Source organism: Sapajus apella, unplaced genomic scaffold (genome assembly GCF_009761245.1).
Source record: "Sapajus apella isolate SASKATOON/1434 unplaced genomic scaffold, GSC_monkey_1.0 scaffold37, whole genome shotgun sequence".
NCBI classification, from domain to species: Eukaryota; Metazoa; Chordata; class Mammalia; order Primates; family Cebidae; genus Sapajus; species Sapajus apella.
In genome coordinates, this window is record NW_022436977.1 from 19103237 (window position 1) to 19120655 (window position 17419).

General features: G+C 36.8%; 1 long non-coding RNA gene across 1 annotated transcript; it reads right to left on the bottom strand.

The window, feature by feature from the left end:
- Positions 1 to 2153: 2153 nt before the first annotated feature.
- On the bottom strand, positions 2154 to 16975 carry LOC116564223. Its single transcript, XR_004274802.1, has 3 exons — positions 16895 to 16975; positions 16801 to 16806; positions 2154 to 2164 (listed from the first exon to the last, which is right to left on the bottom strand). It is a non-coding gene; the product is annotated as an uncharacterized LOC116564223 (long non-coding RNA).
- Positions 16976 to 17419: the final 444 nt, after the last annotated feature.

Consider the following 17419-nt stretch of genomic DNA (forward strand, 5'->3'; position numbering starts at 1 on the left):
TATCCTGTAAAGCAGGACAAAGAAAAGTTGTCCTTCCCCAAGAGATTGGGTATGTTTGAAGGTCAGAAAAGTTCCAGTGATTCAGGATGTATTCAAGAGGAGTGCAGGCTGAAGATGATTGGTTATCCATCTGGAAAGAGGAAAAAAGGCAACCCTTTATTTCTCTTTCCAGCAAATACCTGGGGGTACATGAAGGAGAGAAAAAAAGGTGTCCCCTTCTTTCTTCTGACCTTATATCCCCAGGTCCTGGCAAACTTTGCAGGGAATTTCTCTTCATATGCTGAGTTACACTGAAGCCAGCCCACCTCAGAGTCTCACCCGAGGTCCATAGCATGTTCTACCTGGTTATTGCTGCTGATTGTACCAACTGTAAAATTAAGGCAAAGACTCAGACAAGACTGGAGGACTTCCTCCCAAGAATGAATGGGCATATTATTTCTCTCCAAATAACTCTGAAGTAAAAGATAAGTAAGAAAAAATGATATATTGGGTTTTCTCCTGGCCTGATGTGTGGCCAAGAATAAGATAAATTTAATTATGAGAAACAGTTTTCAAATGATCCATATTGTTATGTAGTATCCTTGGAATAATTACAAAAAATCCAATTTCTATGTCTTTACTATATTCTAGATCTGGTCAACTATGAAATGTATAATGAGATCTTCTACTAGTATCAACATCTTCCGTTTCTAATAATTCTTAGTTTTACATTTATATATGTTTTATAATATGGGTTTATGACTTTATAACATAACGTAATGCATTTAGTCTTAGGTATTGCTATTATAATATTGACAACACTACTTTTTAACAGCTTCCTCAAGGTATTATAGACAAATAAAAACTCTATATTTAAAGTATGCCATGTGGCTATATATATAAGTGATTGCCATAATCAAGCTAATTAACATTTCTATCACCTCACATTCTTACCTTTTTTGCAGTAGGAAATTTTAGTTCTACTCTCTTAGCAAATTTCAAGTACACAATAGATTATTACCTGTAACTTCTACGCTGTATATTAGACTTCCAGAACTTACTCTGTACAACCAAAACTTTTTACCATTTGACCACCATCTCCTTATTTCCCTCCTTCAAAAGCCCCTGTCAACCTCCATTCCACTCTCTGCTTCTATGAGTTTGACTTTTATGTATTTCACATATAAGGAAAATTAATGAGTATTTGTCTTCCTGTGTCTGGCTTATTTCACTTAGCATAGTATCCTCCAAGTCTATCCATATTGTCACAAATGACATGATTTCCTTCTTTTTTAAAGCTGAATAATATTCAATATGTGATACATATTTAAGGTATATGTGTGTGTGCATGTGTATTTTTATATGGCTATAGATATATAGATCTATAAAAAACACTTCCTTGACCATTCATCCATCATTGGACAATTAGGTTGATTCTTCATCTTGGCTATTGCGAAAATTGCTTTATTTTTAGTTAAATTAATCTCTTTGCCCATGCATTTATTTTTAATCTGTATCATTTGGTTTAAGTCTTTTTTTTTAAAGATGTATAACTGGGTTTTCTTATCTTAAGCCAGTCTGGCAGCCTATCTTCAAAAAAGAGAACATATATTCAGTCTAGTATATTTAGTATAATGACTTGACAATCTTTTCAACTTTATATTCTTTATATTCTTTTTCTCCATATTCTTCTAGTTTTATCAATGTGCTATTCATTACATACTTTTTTTTTTTTTCCATTTTTTTTTTTGAGACGGAGTTTCACTCATGTTACCCAGGCTGGAGTGCAATGGCGTGATCTCGGCTCACCGCAACCTCCTCCGCCTCCTGGATTCAGGCAATTCTCCTGCCTCAGCCTCCTGAGTAGCTGGGATTACAGGCACGCACCACCATGCCCAGCTAATTTTTTGTATTTTTAGTAGAGACGGGGTTTCACCATATTGACCAGGATGGTCTCGATCTCTTGACCTCGTGATCCACCGCCTCGGCCTCCCAAAGTGCTGGGATTACAGGCTTGAGCCACCGCGCCCGGCCTCATTACACACTTTTCTAAATCATTAATACTTAGCATTTTTTTCTCACAATCAGTTGTTTATATGAAAATGAAAATAACCCATAGAGTAGTTATTGCCCAAACCCAATAAGAACCACAGAATTTTTTAAATTTCCCTTACCTTTTTTACTGCTGCTTCTTCCCATGAGAATTTTAAATGTTTTTACTTTACCTTTTTATTATAGCCATCTCCCTCAAATCGCCACTGAAAACTTTTAGATTTTGCTAAAATAGTTTAGTAATTTCATATCTAAAGGTATACTTGTCTTTATTTTGCATTTATATTATATATTCCCAGATATTCTATTACCCATTTAGATTTAATTATACTGCAAATTGTATTATTCACCACTGCTTCCCCTGTACATTTTCCCCATCTTTGTCTCTGTTTTTGCTCAGTGGTTTGGAGATTATTCTCAAGATTTTTCTCAGATCTATTAAATGTATGCCTGAATTCCAAGACAGTATCTTCCTTTTATTCTCTGAATTAAAAGAACTGCAAACCAGGAGTCCTATATGAAGCCAAGATATTCTGTTATTAGTCTGCAAGCTAGGAGAAAGTGACATTGCAACTGTAATATTACCATTTGTTTCTTTTCTCTTTGTGAGTTACTTGGTTTTTCTACTTAGAATGTTTTGAGACTTGTTTCTTTTCCTGGAGTTCAAATAAGTTTTATTAAAATGTGCATAAGCGGATTCTTTTATCATGAATCCATCCTGGAATTAATAAGTCCTTTTAATCTTTGAACGTAGTTCAGTCTTTATTTCATGGAAATTTTAATTACCCTAATATTACTTTTATATTCCAATATCCAATGTTAATTGTAGTTATGTGTCTACCCCAATTGGAATTTCTATTACTTGTTAGTTTCATGTATGTGTGTGTATACTTATAGACAAACACACATATATATGTTCTTGTGTGAGGTGTGTGTGTACATATATATGTGCATATATGTATTTTTGAAGTCTTATTTTCTTTCACATCTATCTATACACACATATGTACACTTATGTATTTAATGTATAACGAAAGGGATAATGAGAAAATAAAGGTAGCTAACAAATAGTTAAAGTCTACATATGAGAGCAGGAGGATGCTTTTTCTCATTTTTTCTTGCAGTGAAAGAGTGGGCACAGCAGAGAAACAAACTGAACATCTGATAGTTAGGGCAGCTGACCTTCAAAGATGAACCAACTATCAGCCAAGGCAGGTCTGTTACGTTAAGGGTAATTCCCTGGTTGGGAGACACCTAGAAATGTTACACATAGGATACGCATATCTGGGTAGATGCCCCTGAAAACTGTGGCCTTGCAGACTTCTCTAAACCCCCAGGGCCTTCACAGTCAGTGCAACTCACCTTTTGGAGCTAGTCCACGCCCACATGCCCACTTTGGTCAAGTACTGCACAATCCTCCTCCAAAGGAGGCTAGAGCAGCTGCCATCAGAAACTTTCCGTAAGTGTATGATTAGTATTATCCCATTTTAACATGGTTGGGAGTATCTAGGACACAGCAAAGAGATTACCATACGGAATGGTAAGAATTGGTCAGCATGTGCTGTCCAAGGAAGTTTCTGTAGGGCTGGATTTTCAAAGTTTCTGATCAAGAAAACTGGAATATGATACTAGATAAACATAACTGATTTTGGTACAAAAGATTCAGCACTTTTCCAACTCTCCCAGGGCATCGAGAAAACTCAGTGCTAAAATGGATTAGCAACAGATGATGCTGCTTAGATTAGAGCAGATGATGACCTATGCTGAGTAAAGCTGAAATGCCTGCGTTGCCATGGTAGATTACGGAATGCCTCATTGCATCCTGGCAAGACTGAATCTTAAAAATGACTGCATACTACTGCAAACTTAGCCACGTAGAGACCATAATTGTGGCTGCTGTGCTGGAGATAGTATCTACATCACATTAATGGGTAAATTGTGTGCAGCCACTGATTACATGAACGTGGGTTTTTATTCCCTAATTCATGAAAGAATATAAAAAACAGCTCTTAGCAAAACTTCATTCACATGAGGTGAACAATAAAATACATTTACAAACTATAGTAACTCTCACTCACTGTCATAGTCTAATCAGAAGATAAGGTGGGCCACATAAACATGTGAAAAACATCATGTTGATCCATTATACCCATCAACGACCTAATGAGGCAAGATGTGGCACACTGAAGGCCTTGGTAAGAACTACATCCTCTGGAAAGCAAGAGAGAAACCCTTTCAAGATTTATCAATTTGTCATTTGAATAAAGTATCTAAGTGGTACACAATGGTCAAGGATGTGCCTGGATATCTCCAAAGCAAAACACAAATTGGTGCATTTTGCATGACCTGTTATAAAGAAGGAAGCACAATGTCTGACCCTCCTCTTTAGGTTTGGAGGGTAGCATGTATCTCCAGGGATACTTGTCTGGCCTATAAACTGGTGATAAAATGCCTACCAGTTTTAAGTGGGACCTGCAACAGAAATGTGCTCTTCTGCAGGTCTAGGCTGTGATGCAAGCAGCTTTACCCCTTCGGTCAGAGAATTCAGCAGATCTGATGGTTTCAATGGTATAATAATACAAGTTTATTGTAGAGTTTATGGAAAGACCTCGGTTTTTGAAGCAGGGTCTTATCTGAAGAAGAGAATTATATACCTTCAAAAATGGTTGCTGGTATTTTACTGAGGCCTGGTAGAGACGGAAGGCATTATCACAGAATTCCAAGTTATCACGTGTAACTGCACCTTTAGTTATGAGCTGGGTTATGTCTTGCCCATTAAGCCACAATGAACTGTTGCTCAGCTTGTCTTACCTTACAAAACGGATGTGGTATATTCTGAACTGGGCTCAAGGAGGAGGGGCACTAACACAGCTTACTTTTGTTCTCTCGTTGTGACTATACCAAATGTTAGCAAGTATATGGAGCAACTTTGATTCTTGTGCACTGCACATGGGAAGATAAAATTGCACAATCACTTTGGAAACAATTTGGCAGTTTCACAAAATAGTTAAACATACACTTAATATATATTTCAGTCATTCTATACCCAGGTATTTATCCAAGATAAATGAGAACATATGTCCATACAAAGACTTTTACATGAATGTGCATATTGGCTTTATTTAAAATAGATAAAACTTGGAAGCAACCCAAATACTTATCAAGAGATGAGTGGATAAACCAATTATAGTATATCCATATAGTGAATACTATTTAGCAATATGAGGAAACAGACTACTGATAAAGCAACATGGATAAATCTCAATATAATTATGCTAAATGATAGAAGACATAGTTTTTAAAAAGCATATGTACTGTATGATTCCATTCTAGAAAATGCAAGTTAATACATAGTGACAAAGTATATCAGTGAGAGAGAGGATAATGTGGTTTGTCTGTGTCTTCCACCCAAATCTCATTTTAAATTGTAGTTCCTATAATCCCCACTTGTTGTGGAAGGAACCCACTGGGAGGCAACTGAATCATGGGGGTGGTTACCTTCATGCTGTTCTTGTGATAGTTACTGTGAGATCTGATGGTTTCACAAGGGGCTTCTCTCTCTTTGCTCAGCAGTTCTCCTTCTTGCCACTATGTGAAGAAGGACCTGTTTGCTTTTCCTTCCACCATGACTGTAAGGCTTTTGAGGCCTCCCCAGCCCTGCAGAACTGTGAATCAATTAAACCTCCTTTCTTTATTAATTATCCAGTCTTGAGCAGTTCTTTAGAGCAGTATGAGAATGAACTAATACAGAGGGATTGCAAAGTGACACAAGGAAGCTTTTAGCAATGATGAATATGTTTATGATCTTCATTATAGTGATAGGTTTGCCAGTATATACATTTGTCAAAACTTACTAAATTGCACACACAAAATTTATAAAGTTTGCTTACTGTATAATGACCTGCCTTAATAAGCTGTTTTTAAAAATTAAATATAGCAGAAATTTAGAAAATGGTGATTAGTAGCATACCAGGAAAAGCTGTTTCTTTGCTTAAATTTAAGTCAAGTGTTGTCACACTGACCAAGTTTGAAGATAATTATCATATTCAGGTAGTTTATCTTATAAGACCTATTTAGAATGAGATGAATAACCAGTAATTAAACAAAGGAAATGAGGCTGTTTTATATTTTCTGGCACTCCATGCCAGACTATGTCAAAATACCTTTCTTTGACATACTAAAGCCTTCTATAGTTCTCAAATTATTCTTCCATCTCATAGTGAGAATATGCATAGAAACTAAGAGAGCAAGGAGATAAGCTATGACCCAGATAATTCCACTAGAGAACTTAGAAATGATGGAGAAACCAAGTGCAAAACCTGGGCAAGCACCCCAATGCCAGGCTGGTCCCAGAACAGGTCGACCACATGGACCCCAAACTTCAGGTCCACTCCAGTATCCACATATTCTAGGTCTATACCCACATACCTAGGTACCAGGCCCACCTGAGAGATTCTCCATGAACCCAGACACGAGGGTCACCTCATCATAGAAATAAGTACCATGCTCTTCTTCCCATAGTAAGCCTAACCAGGGTCCCAGTCTGCTAGCACACCCAAAATCTTTGAGCAGGCTGATTAGTTAAGGAATGTTCCTGCCAAAGCCAGTCTAAAGACTAAAAGAGGTGGCTACTTTTTCAAATGCACGGACACCATCACAAGGCCACGAGCATCAAAAATAAGCAGGAACACATGATAAAAGCAGGAACACATAATACTACCAAAGGAAAAAAATAAAGCACCAGTAATTGGTCCTAAAACAATGGAGATCTACAGACTGTCCCACAAATAATTCAAAGTAATAATTCTAAAGAAACTTGTGAGCTATGAGAGAATACGCACAGATAACAAAACAAAATCAGGAAAACAAAAAGAGAACTTCAACCAAGATAAAGAAACCATAAAAAAGAACCAAACAAAAATTCTGAAGCTGAGGAACAAAAAGACTAAACTGAAAAATTCCATAATGAGTCGTAACAACAGACTTGATCAAGCAGAAAAAAAGTCTATGAACTTAAAGATAGGTCATTTGAAATTATCTAGTCAGAGGAACTAAAAGAAAAAAGAATGAAGAAGAGTGAAGAAAGGCTATAAAACACATGAGACATCATCAAATAAACAAACATAGGAATTGTGATATTTCCAGATGAAACAAAGCAAGAAGAAGATAGCTTATTTAAGGAAAGAATGGCAGAAAACTTCCCACATTTACAAAGGGAAATGAACATCCCAGTCCATATAGTTCAAAGAACTACAAATACACTGACCATGAAGAAGTCTTCACAAGACTTTGTAAATAAATTGTGAAAAAAAGCAATAATTAAATTCTGAAAAGTCAATAATGAACAGACAATTGGGAAAACAGCAAGAGAAAAGCAATTCATCATAAACAAAGAGCCATCTATAAGATTATCATCTGATTTCTCAACAGAAACCTCACAGGTCAGGAAAGCATTGGATGCTAAAAGAAAACAAAAAATTGCAAACCAAAAACACTCCTTCTAGTAAAGTTTTCCTTCAGAAATGAATAAGAGATAAAGATTTTCTCAGAAAAACAAAAGTTTATCAATAGCATTTGATTTCTCTTACAAGAAATGCTAAAGTTTGTCAAGCTAAAACAAAAGAATGTTAATTAGCAATGTGAAAAGAAAATTATAAAATTAAAAAAAAAAAAACAAAGTTTAAAAAAAAAAGTAAATTATAAAACTCACTGGTAAGGCCAAGGGTACAAACAAATCCAGAATACCATTATACTATAATGGCAGTGTGTAAATAACTTTTAATATTAGTTTAAAATTTTTTAAGCATTAAAAATAACTATAGCTATAATTTTTTAATGTATACCTGATATATAAAAGATATAACCTGTGACATGAATAACATAAAACATGCTGGAGATAAGTCAAAGACTGAAGTTTTTGTGAGTGATGAAAAATTAAATTATTAGTAGCTTAAAATAGACTGCTGCAACTATAATTTGTTTTATGTAAGCTTCATAGTAATTACAAAGGAAAAATCTGTAATAGGTGTACAAAAGATAAATAGGAAGAAACCAAAGCATACTACTAAAAGAAAAAAGTCATCAAATAACAAAAAAGACAACAAAAGCAAAATAAATGAACTAAAAAATAGCTATAAAACGATGAACAAAATGGCAGTAACACCTTATTTATTGACATTTCTTTAAATGTAAATGGTTATAAATGGTTGTATTCTCTAATACATGTTATAGAGCGGCTGAAAAAAAAATACAAAAAACGAGGTCCAGCAATCTGCTGTCTGCAAGAGGCTCATTTTAGCTTTAAGAAATGCCTGATCTGAAATTGAATGAATGAAAAGAGATACTCCAACCAAATGATAACCAAAAGAGAGCAGGGATGGTTGTCCTTATATGAGACAAAAGAGACATTAAATCCAAAATTGTCATAAGACACAAAAAGGTCATTATATAACAATAAAAATTTAAATAATCAAGAGAGTATAACAATTCTAAATATATATGCACCCAATATTGGAACACCTAATTTATAAAGCAAATACTAACAGTTTTAATTGAAAGGAGAAACAGACAGCAACAGAGTAATAGTAGGATACTTTCACTTTCAGCAATGGATAGATATCCAGACAGAAAATAAGGAAACATCAGACTTGAACAACACTATAGATGAAACTAATCTAGCAGATGTATGCAGAATATTCCATCCAACAGCGGAAGAATATATATTTTGCTAAAATGCACACAGAACATTCTTCAGGACAGATATACACTGGGACACAAACCAAGTCTTACTACATTTAGCAAGATTAATTATATGTCAAATATTTTTTCTGCCACATTGATATAAAACTAGAAATCAATGACAGAAAGATAACTCAAAAATTCACAAATATGTGAAAATTATCACATTCCTGAACAACCAGTAAGTCAATGAAGAAGTGAAAAGAAAAATCAGAAAGTATCTTGAGATAACCTAAAATGAAGACATAACCTACCCAAACTTACGGAATGCAACAAAAGCAGTTCTAAGAGGGAAGTTTATAATGTAGGAATAAATTCCTACATTAAGAAGAAAGGCCCCAAATAAACAACCTAACTGTACACTTAAAATAACTGGAAAAAAGGCCAGGCATGGTGGCTCACGTCTGTAATTTCAGCATTTTGGGAGGCCAAAGCATGTGAATCACTTAGTCCCAGACTCAAGACCAATCTGGACAATAAGACAAAACTCTTTCTCTACACACACACACACACAAAAATAAACCAGCCATGGTGGTGCACAACTGTAGTCTCAACCATGGGGAGGCTGAGGTGAGAAGATCACTTGAGCCCAGGAGGCAGAGGTTGCAGTGAGCTAAGACCATGCCACTGCACTCCAATGTGGGTAACAGAACAAGACCCTGTCAAAAACAAACAAACCCATAAAAAAAAAAAAAAAAACAGCAGCCCAAAAACCAGCAAAAGGAGTACAATAATAAAGAAAAGGACAAACACCTCCAGGCTCACCGTACTCCCATAGGTGGCTTTGGTCTTTGTTGACTGTCAAATCTGGACAGAGCAAGGCAGTCTTGCCCCTGAGACGGGGGCAGTCTGACCTGAGCACCACCCTGTCTGCCATCCTCTCCTAGGGTACCTGCCTGGCCATGCTGGATTCCAGTGCAGCCTTGGACACCCAATCAGGGTACTCTCTGGCTGCCACAGCCATAGCTCCTTCACAGGCATACCACACCTGACTCACAGGGAGCTCTAGCTGACAGGCTTCTGTCAATGCACACCAACCCACCTGAAGCCCCTCACTACCACTTTACCAACACACATGCACACGTAGGCGGACCTCACCACTGATCCACTGGAATATGTATATGCACACCCCACTATGCCACTGCTGTCAGCATGAGTGCTTGTGTACAGATGCTGCCAACCAACCCCCCTGGCACACACATACCCTGCTGCCCTTCCCTCTCCAAAGGCCATACCTCGCTGCCAACACAGGCACGCATGCAGACACTGCTGTCTCACTCACACATGGACACCTCAACCCAACCACGTGTGCCCCGCCTCAGCTCCATCATGCTGCTACCACTTCCGGCACACTGGTGTGTGCAGATGCTACTCCACCCCAATGCAGACGCCACCACCAAATCCCCTACAGATAACACATGCTGCCCACTCTACCACTGCACACGCTGGTACACACGTGCATGCAACAACTTCCCCACCCTGCCCCTATCAATGCCCTGCCCCTGCCAACATGTATACATCCCACCACACAGTGCTGCTGCTGGCATATGCAAGCACAGGCCCCAAGGCCACTGCCCTACCTAAGCACTTTGGCTGGCACCCTTCATCAAACTGTTGTCGTCAGCAGAACAGGAAGACCTCATGCATTCCAGTGCAGCAGCTGCTTAACTTGAGAACAAACCACGGGCCTCGTACCAGCCCCTCAGGGTTAAAGCAGGCAGACCAGGAGTGTTGACATGTGCCTTAGCTCCCTCAGATCTACAAAGGGTCAGTTGAGATTGAACTCATCTTTTGCCAGTCAAATCCTCAAAAGCATCAAAGACCACACAAGCAAAAAAAAAAAAAAAACCCATACAAAGAATGGAAACTTCAAACATTAAGGAACATCAGCCCACAGAGAAAGAACCAGCACAAGAACTTTGGCAACTCAAAGAGTGTCTTCTTGCCTCCATATAAGGGCACTAGAAACCCAGCAATGGTTTTTAACCAGGCTGAAATGCCTTAAAAAAAAAAAAAAAAAAGCAGTCATCGAATTTCGAATACAGATAGGAATAAAGATTATTGAGATTGAGGAGAATGTTAAAACCCAACCCAAAAATTCAAAGGAATCCAAGAAAATGATATAAGAGCTGAAAGAAGAAACAGTTATTTTTAAACAGAACGAAATCAAATATATAGAGCTGAAAAACACACTATAAGAATTCATAATACAATCAGAAGTATTAACAACAGATAAGCCCAAGCTGATGAAAGAATCTCAGAGCTTGAAAACTGGTTCTTCAAGTCAACTTAGTCAGACAAAAGTATATTTAAAAGAAATGAACTATAACCTCTGAGAAATATTGGAATATGTAGAGACCAAACATACGACTTATTGCTGTCCCTGAAAGAGAGAAGAGAAAGCAACTTGGAAGACATATTTGAGGATAGTGTTCAGGAAAATTCACTCTACCTCACTAGAAAATCTGACATTCAAATTCAGGAAATGCAGAAAGCTTCTATAAAATACTATGCAAGACAACTTTCCCTGATACACAGTCATCAGATTCTCCAAGGACAACATGAAACAAAAGATATTAAAAGCAGATACAGAGAAGGGGCAGGTAACTTACAAAGAGAATCCCATCAGGCTAACAACAAACCTTTCAGAAGAAACCTTGCATGCTAGAAGAGATTGGGGGCCTGCATTCACCATTCTTAAAAAAAAAAAAAAATTCCAATGAAGAATTTTATATTCAGCCAAACTAAGCTTGATAAGTGGAAGAGAAGTCAGATCCTTTTTCAGATAAGCACATGCTAAGGGAATGTGTGACCCCTAGACTTGCCTTATAAGAAGTCCTTAAGAAGATGTCCTATTAGAAGTCCTTAAAAGAAGTCCTTACATGCTAAACATGTAAATGAAAGACCATTAACAGCTACCACAAAAAAACTCTTAAATACATAAACCATTCACACTAAAGCAGCTACACTATCAAGTCTGTTTAACAATCAGCTAATAATATGACAGGACTAAATCTACACGTATCAATGTTACTCTGGAATATAAATGGGCTGAACACCCCACCTAAAAGACATGGAGTGGCACAGGTCTTTGCCCAAAAGCTGCTAGATCTGATAAACAACTTCAGCAATGTTTCAGGATACAAAATCAATATACAAAAATCAGTAGCATTTCACATCCAAGCTGAAAGCCAAATGAAGAACACAATGGCATTCAAAGCACTCACAAAAAAATTAAAGTACCTAGGAATACAGATAACCAGGGAGGTGAAAGGTCTCTACAATAAGAATGAGAAAACACTGATGAAATAAGTCAGAGATGACACAAACAAATGGAAAAATATTCTATGTTTATGGTTAGGAGGAATCAATATTGTTAAAATGGTCATACTCTCCAAAGCAATTTACAGATTCAACGCTATTTCTATCAAACTACCAATGATATTCTTCATAGAATTATAAAAAAATACTAATATTTATATGGAATTAAAAATAAAGCCCAAATAGCTAAAGCCATCCTAAGCAAAAAGAACAAAGCCAGAGGTATCACACAATCCAATTCAACAATATCACAATGATACAATAACCAAGACAGCATGATACTGGTACACAAACAGACACATAGACTAATGGAACAGGTTGGAGAACCCAGAAATAAACCCACACACCTACAACCACCTGATTATCAACAAAGTCAACAAAAAAAAGCAATGGGGAAAGCACCCTCTATTCAATGAATAGTGCTGGGATAACTGGCTAGCCATATGCAAAAGATTCAAACAGGACATTTATCTTTCACAATATAAAAATTAAAGACTTAAATGTAAAACCTTTAACTATAAAAACTCTACAAGATAGGAAATGCCATTTTGAATATAAGGCCTAGCAAAGATTTCATGACAAATATACCAAAAGCAATTGCAACAAAAACAAAAGTTGACAAATGGGACCTAATTAAACTAAAGAGTCTGTGTACAGCAAAAGAAACAGAGTCAACAGACAACCTACAGAATGAAATAAAATATTTGCAAAGTATATATCAAGCAAAGGTCTCATATCTACAATCTATAAGGACTTTAAACACATCAACAAGCAAAAACTAAAATGCCCCATTAAAAAATGGGCAAAGAATATGAACAAACACATCTCAAAGTAAGACATATGTACAGCCACTGAGAATACGAAAAAATGTTCAATGTCGCTAATCATTAGGGAAATTCAAATTAAAACCAAAATGAGATACCATTTCATACCAATCAGAAGGGCTATTACTAAAAAATCAAAAAATAACCAATGCTAGTGAGGTTTCAGAGAAAACGGAATGCTTATACCCTACTGATGGGAATGTAAACTAGTTCAGTCACTAAAGAAAACGGCGTGGAGATTTCTCAAAGAGCTTAAAACAGAACTACCATTTGACCCAGGAATCTCATTACTGGGTATAAACCCAAAGGAATGTCAGTCATTCAGCTGTGAAGACACATGTACACATGCGTTCATCACAGCACTACTCACAGTAACAAAGATATAAAATAAACCCAAATGCCCATCAGTGGGGAACTGGTAAAGAAAATATGACACATATACATCTAGTATTTTGTATAATGAATACTACACAGCTGTAAAAAAAAGGATGAGATTACATTCTTTGCAGCAACATGGCTGGAGCTGGAGGCCATTATCCTAAGCAAATTAACGCAGGAACAGAAAACCAAATACTTCACGTTCTCATTTATAAACGGGAACTAAACACAGTGCACATAGACATACAGAAGGGACAAAAGGTGCCAGGGCCTATTTGAGGGTGGAGGGTGAGAGGAGAATGAGAATCAAAAAAACCACCTATTGGGTACTATGCTTATTACCTGGGTGACAAAATAATGTGTATACCAAACCCCTGCAGCATGTAATTCACCTACATAACACACACACATATCTACCCCTTGAACCTAAAACAAAAGTTGGAAAAAAATAAGATGCATTTCCAGTAAATACTTTACACATTATGAAAAAAAGTATTAAATATTCTACCTCACTTGTAAAATTTTGTGAATATTCTTATGATATACTCTTATTAATACTAGCATTTCATGACATTAAAATCCTGAAATATAAAAAAGAAAGAAAATGGGAGAAATAAATGAAATAGACTAGAAAAAATAAAATAAAAAAATAAGACAGGGTTTTTAAAAGATAAAATTGACAATTTTTAGTAAGACTAAGAAAAAAGATTCAAATAAGAGAAACTGTAAATAAAAGAGTTATTATACAATTGACATTGCAGAAATACAGAGCATCAAAGAGACTGCTATGAACAATTGTGTGTTAACAAATTAGATAACCTAGAGGAAACGGGTAACTTCCTAGAAACATTCAATCTACCAAGATATCATAAATAAATAGAAAATTTGAACAGACCAATAACTAATAAGAAAATACAATCAGCAATCAAAACTCTCTCAATAAATAAAATACCAAGACCTGAGGGCTTCACAGGAAAATTACATCAAATATTAAAGCAAGATGTAATGCCAATCCTTCTCAAACTCATAAAAAAATTAAAAGGAGGTAAAAAATTCAAATTCATTTTATAAGGCCAGCATGATTCTGATACAAAACCCAGACAAGGACGATACAAAAAAATCGTTATTACTGGTAATCTAGATGCAAAAATTCTCAACAAGATACTAGTAAATCAAATTCAACGCACGTTAAAGGGAACATACACCATAATCAAGTGGGACTTGTCCTTGCAGTGTAAGCATGAGTCAATGTCCAGGCGTACCTCACAGATCCTGCAGGTTCACACCACTACAATAAATCAAATATCACAATAAATTTTTTGGTTTTCTAGTGAATATTAAAGTTATATTTATACTATACTGTGGTCTATTAAGTGTGCAATAGCAATATATTTTAAAATGTGCGTATCTTTTTAAAAATACTTTGCTACTAAAAAAAATGCTAACAATCATCTGAGCCTTCAGTGAATCATAGTTTTTTGCTGGTGTAGGGTCTTGCCTCAATGTTCATCGCTGCTGACTAATCAAAATGATAGTTGCTGAAAATTGGGGTGACTGTATCAATATTTTTGTTTCAATTCTTTAGAGACAGGGTCTTTCTCTGTTCCTCAGGCTGGGGTACAGTGGGGTGATCATGGCTCACTATAACCTCAAACTCCTGGGCTCAAATGATTTTCCCACCTCGGCCTGCCAAGTAGGTGGAATTATAGGTGCGTACCACCATGTCCTGATTTTTTAGGATTATTTTTCATAAAGATGGGGCTAACCTATCATGACCAGGCTGGTCTAGAATTCCTGGCTTCAAGTGATCCTCTTTCCTGAGTCTCTCAAAGTGCTGGGATTACAAGCCTGAGCTACCATGCCCAGCCATGTAGCAATTTCTTAAAACAGAGTAACAGTGAAGCTTGCCACCTTGATTGGCTCTTTCATTTGTGAGATTTCTCTTCACCATACAATGCATTTTGATAATATTAATATTTTACTCGCAAAAGAACTTCTTTCAAAACTGAAGTCAGTGCTCTCAAACCCTACTGCTGCTATATCAACTAAGTTTAAGTAATATCCTAAATTCTTTGTTGTCATTTCAAGACGGTTCACATCATCTTACCGGGGCTAAATTCCATCTCAAGAAACCACTTTCTCTGTTCATTTATCTCTTCATCTTTTCAGTTATCAAGAGGCTGCAGTAACTCAGTAATAACTTCAGGTTCCACTTCTAATTTTAGTTTTCTTGCTATTTCCACCACATCACTGGTCACTTCCTCCAATGAAGACTTAAACTCCTCAAAGTCTTCCATGAGAGTCAACTTCTTTTTCATGTTGATATTTTGACCTCCTTCCATGAATTGTGAATGTCCCTTTTTTTTTTTTTTGAGACTGTCTTACTATGTCACCCAGGCTGCAGTGCAGTGGCATAAATATGGCTCTCTGTAGCTTCAACCTCCTGCACTCTAATCAACCTCCCACCTTAACTTCCCCTCCCAAGTAGCTGGGTCTACAGGTACATACCACCATACCCAACTAATTTTTTTAATTTTTATTTATTTATTTTTTTTGAGACAAAGTATCTCTCTGTCACCCAGGCTGGAGTACAGTGGCGTGATCTTGGCTTACTGCAACCTCTGCCACTGCCTGGGTTCAAACGATTCTCATGCCTCAGCCTCCCCAGTAGCTGAGATTACAGGTACATGCCACCAAGCCTGACTAATTTTTGTATTTTTAGTAGAGAGAGCGTTTCATCATGTTGGCCAGGCTGGTCTCAAACTCCTGAGCTCGAGTGATGCTCCTGCCTTGGCCTTCCAAGGTGCTGGGATTACACATGTGAGCCACCATGTCCGGCCTATTTTTAAATTTTTTTGCAGAGATGGAGTCCTGCTATGTTATTCAAGTTGCTCTCAAACTTCTGGACTCAAGTGGTCTTCCCACCTTGGCCTCCCAAAGTGCTCAAATTACAGGAATGATCCACTGTGCCTGGTCACAGATGTTCTTAATAGCATCTAGAATAGTGAATCCTTTCCAAAAGGTTTTAAATTCACTTTGCCCAGAGTGATGAGAGGTATCACTATCTATGGCAGTTACAGTCTTAAGAAATGTATTTCTTTTTTTTTTTTTTTTTTTGAGTCGGAGTTTCGCTCTTGTTAACCAGGCTGGAGTGCAACGGCGCGATCTCCGCCTCCTGGGTTCGGCTCACCGCAACCTCCGCCTCCTGGGTTCAGGCAATTCTCCTGCCTCAGCCTCCTGAGTAGCTGGGATTACAGGCACGTGCCACCACGCCCAGCTAATTTTTTGTATTTTTAGTAGAGATGGGGTTTCACCATTTTGACCAGGATGGTCTCGATCTCTTGACCTCGTGATCCACCCACCTCGGCCTCCCAAAGTGCTGGGATTACAGGCGTGAGACACCGCGCCCGGCCAGAAATGTATTTCTTAAATAACAACACTTGAATGTCAAAATTACTCCTTGATCGATGGGCTGAAGAATGGATGTTGTGTTAACAAGTATGAAAACATCAGTCTTTTTGTACATCTCCAGCAGAGTTCTTGGGTCACTAGGTGCATTACCAATGAATAGTGATAGTTCAAAAAGTATAATTTTTCTGAACAGATCTCAACAGTGGGCTTAAAATATTCAGTATACCATGCTGTAAACAAATGTGCTGTCATCTAGACTTTCTTGTTCCATTAGGTACTATGTTCACTATTTAGGTGATGAGTATACTAGAATCTCAAACCTCACCATTATGCAATATATCCATTAAAAAAAAAAACCTGCACATGTTCCCCCCAAATCTAAAAAATATATATATATTAATTTTTTTTTTACAAAGACAGTTACAGCTTTACTCTGGATTAGGTTTTTTCTTAATGGACTATTATAATGGTTTGTTCTATCCAGACCATTAAAACTTTATTCATAACAGCAGTAATACTGTTTTACTTTCTTATTATTCATGTATGCACTGGAGGAGCACTTTCAATTTATTATGACTTTTATTTTACGTTCAGGGGTACATGTGCAATTTTGTTATATAGATAAACTTGTGTGATGAGTGTCTGGTATACAGATTATTTCACTGCCCAGGTAATAAGCATAGTAACCAATAGGTATTTTTTTCTGATCCCCTCCC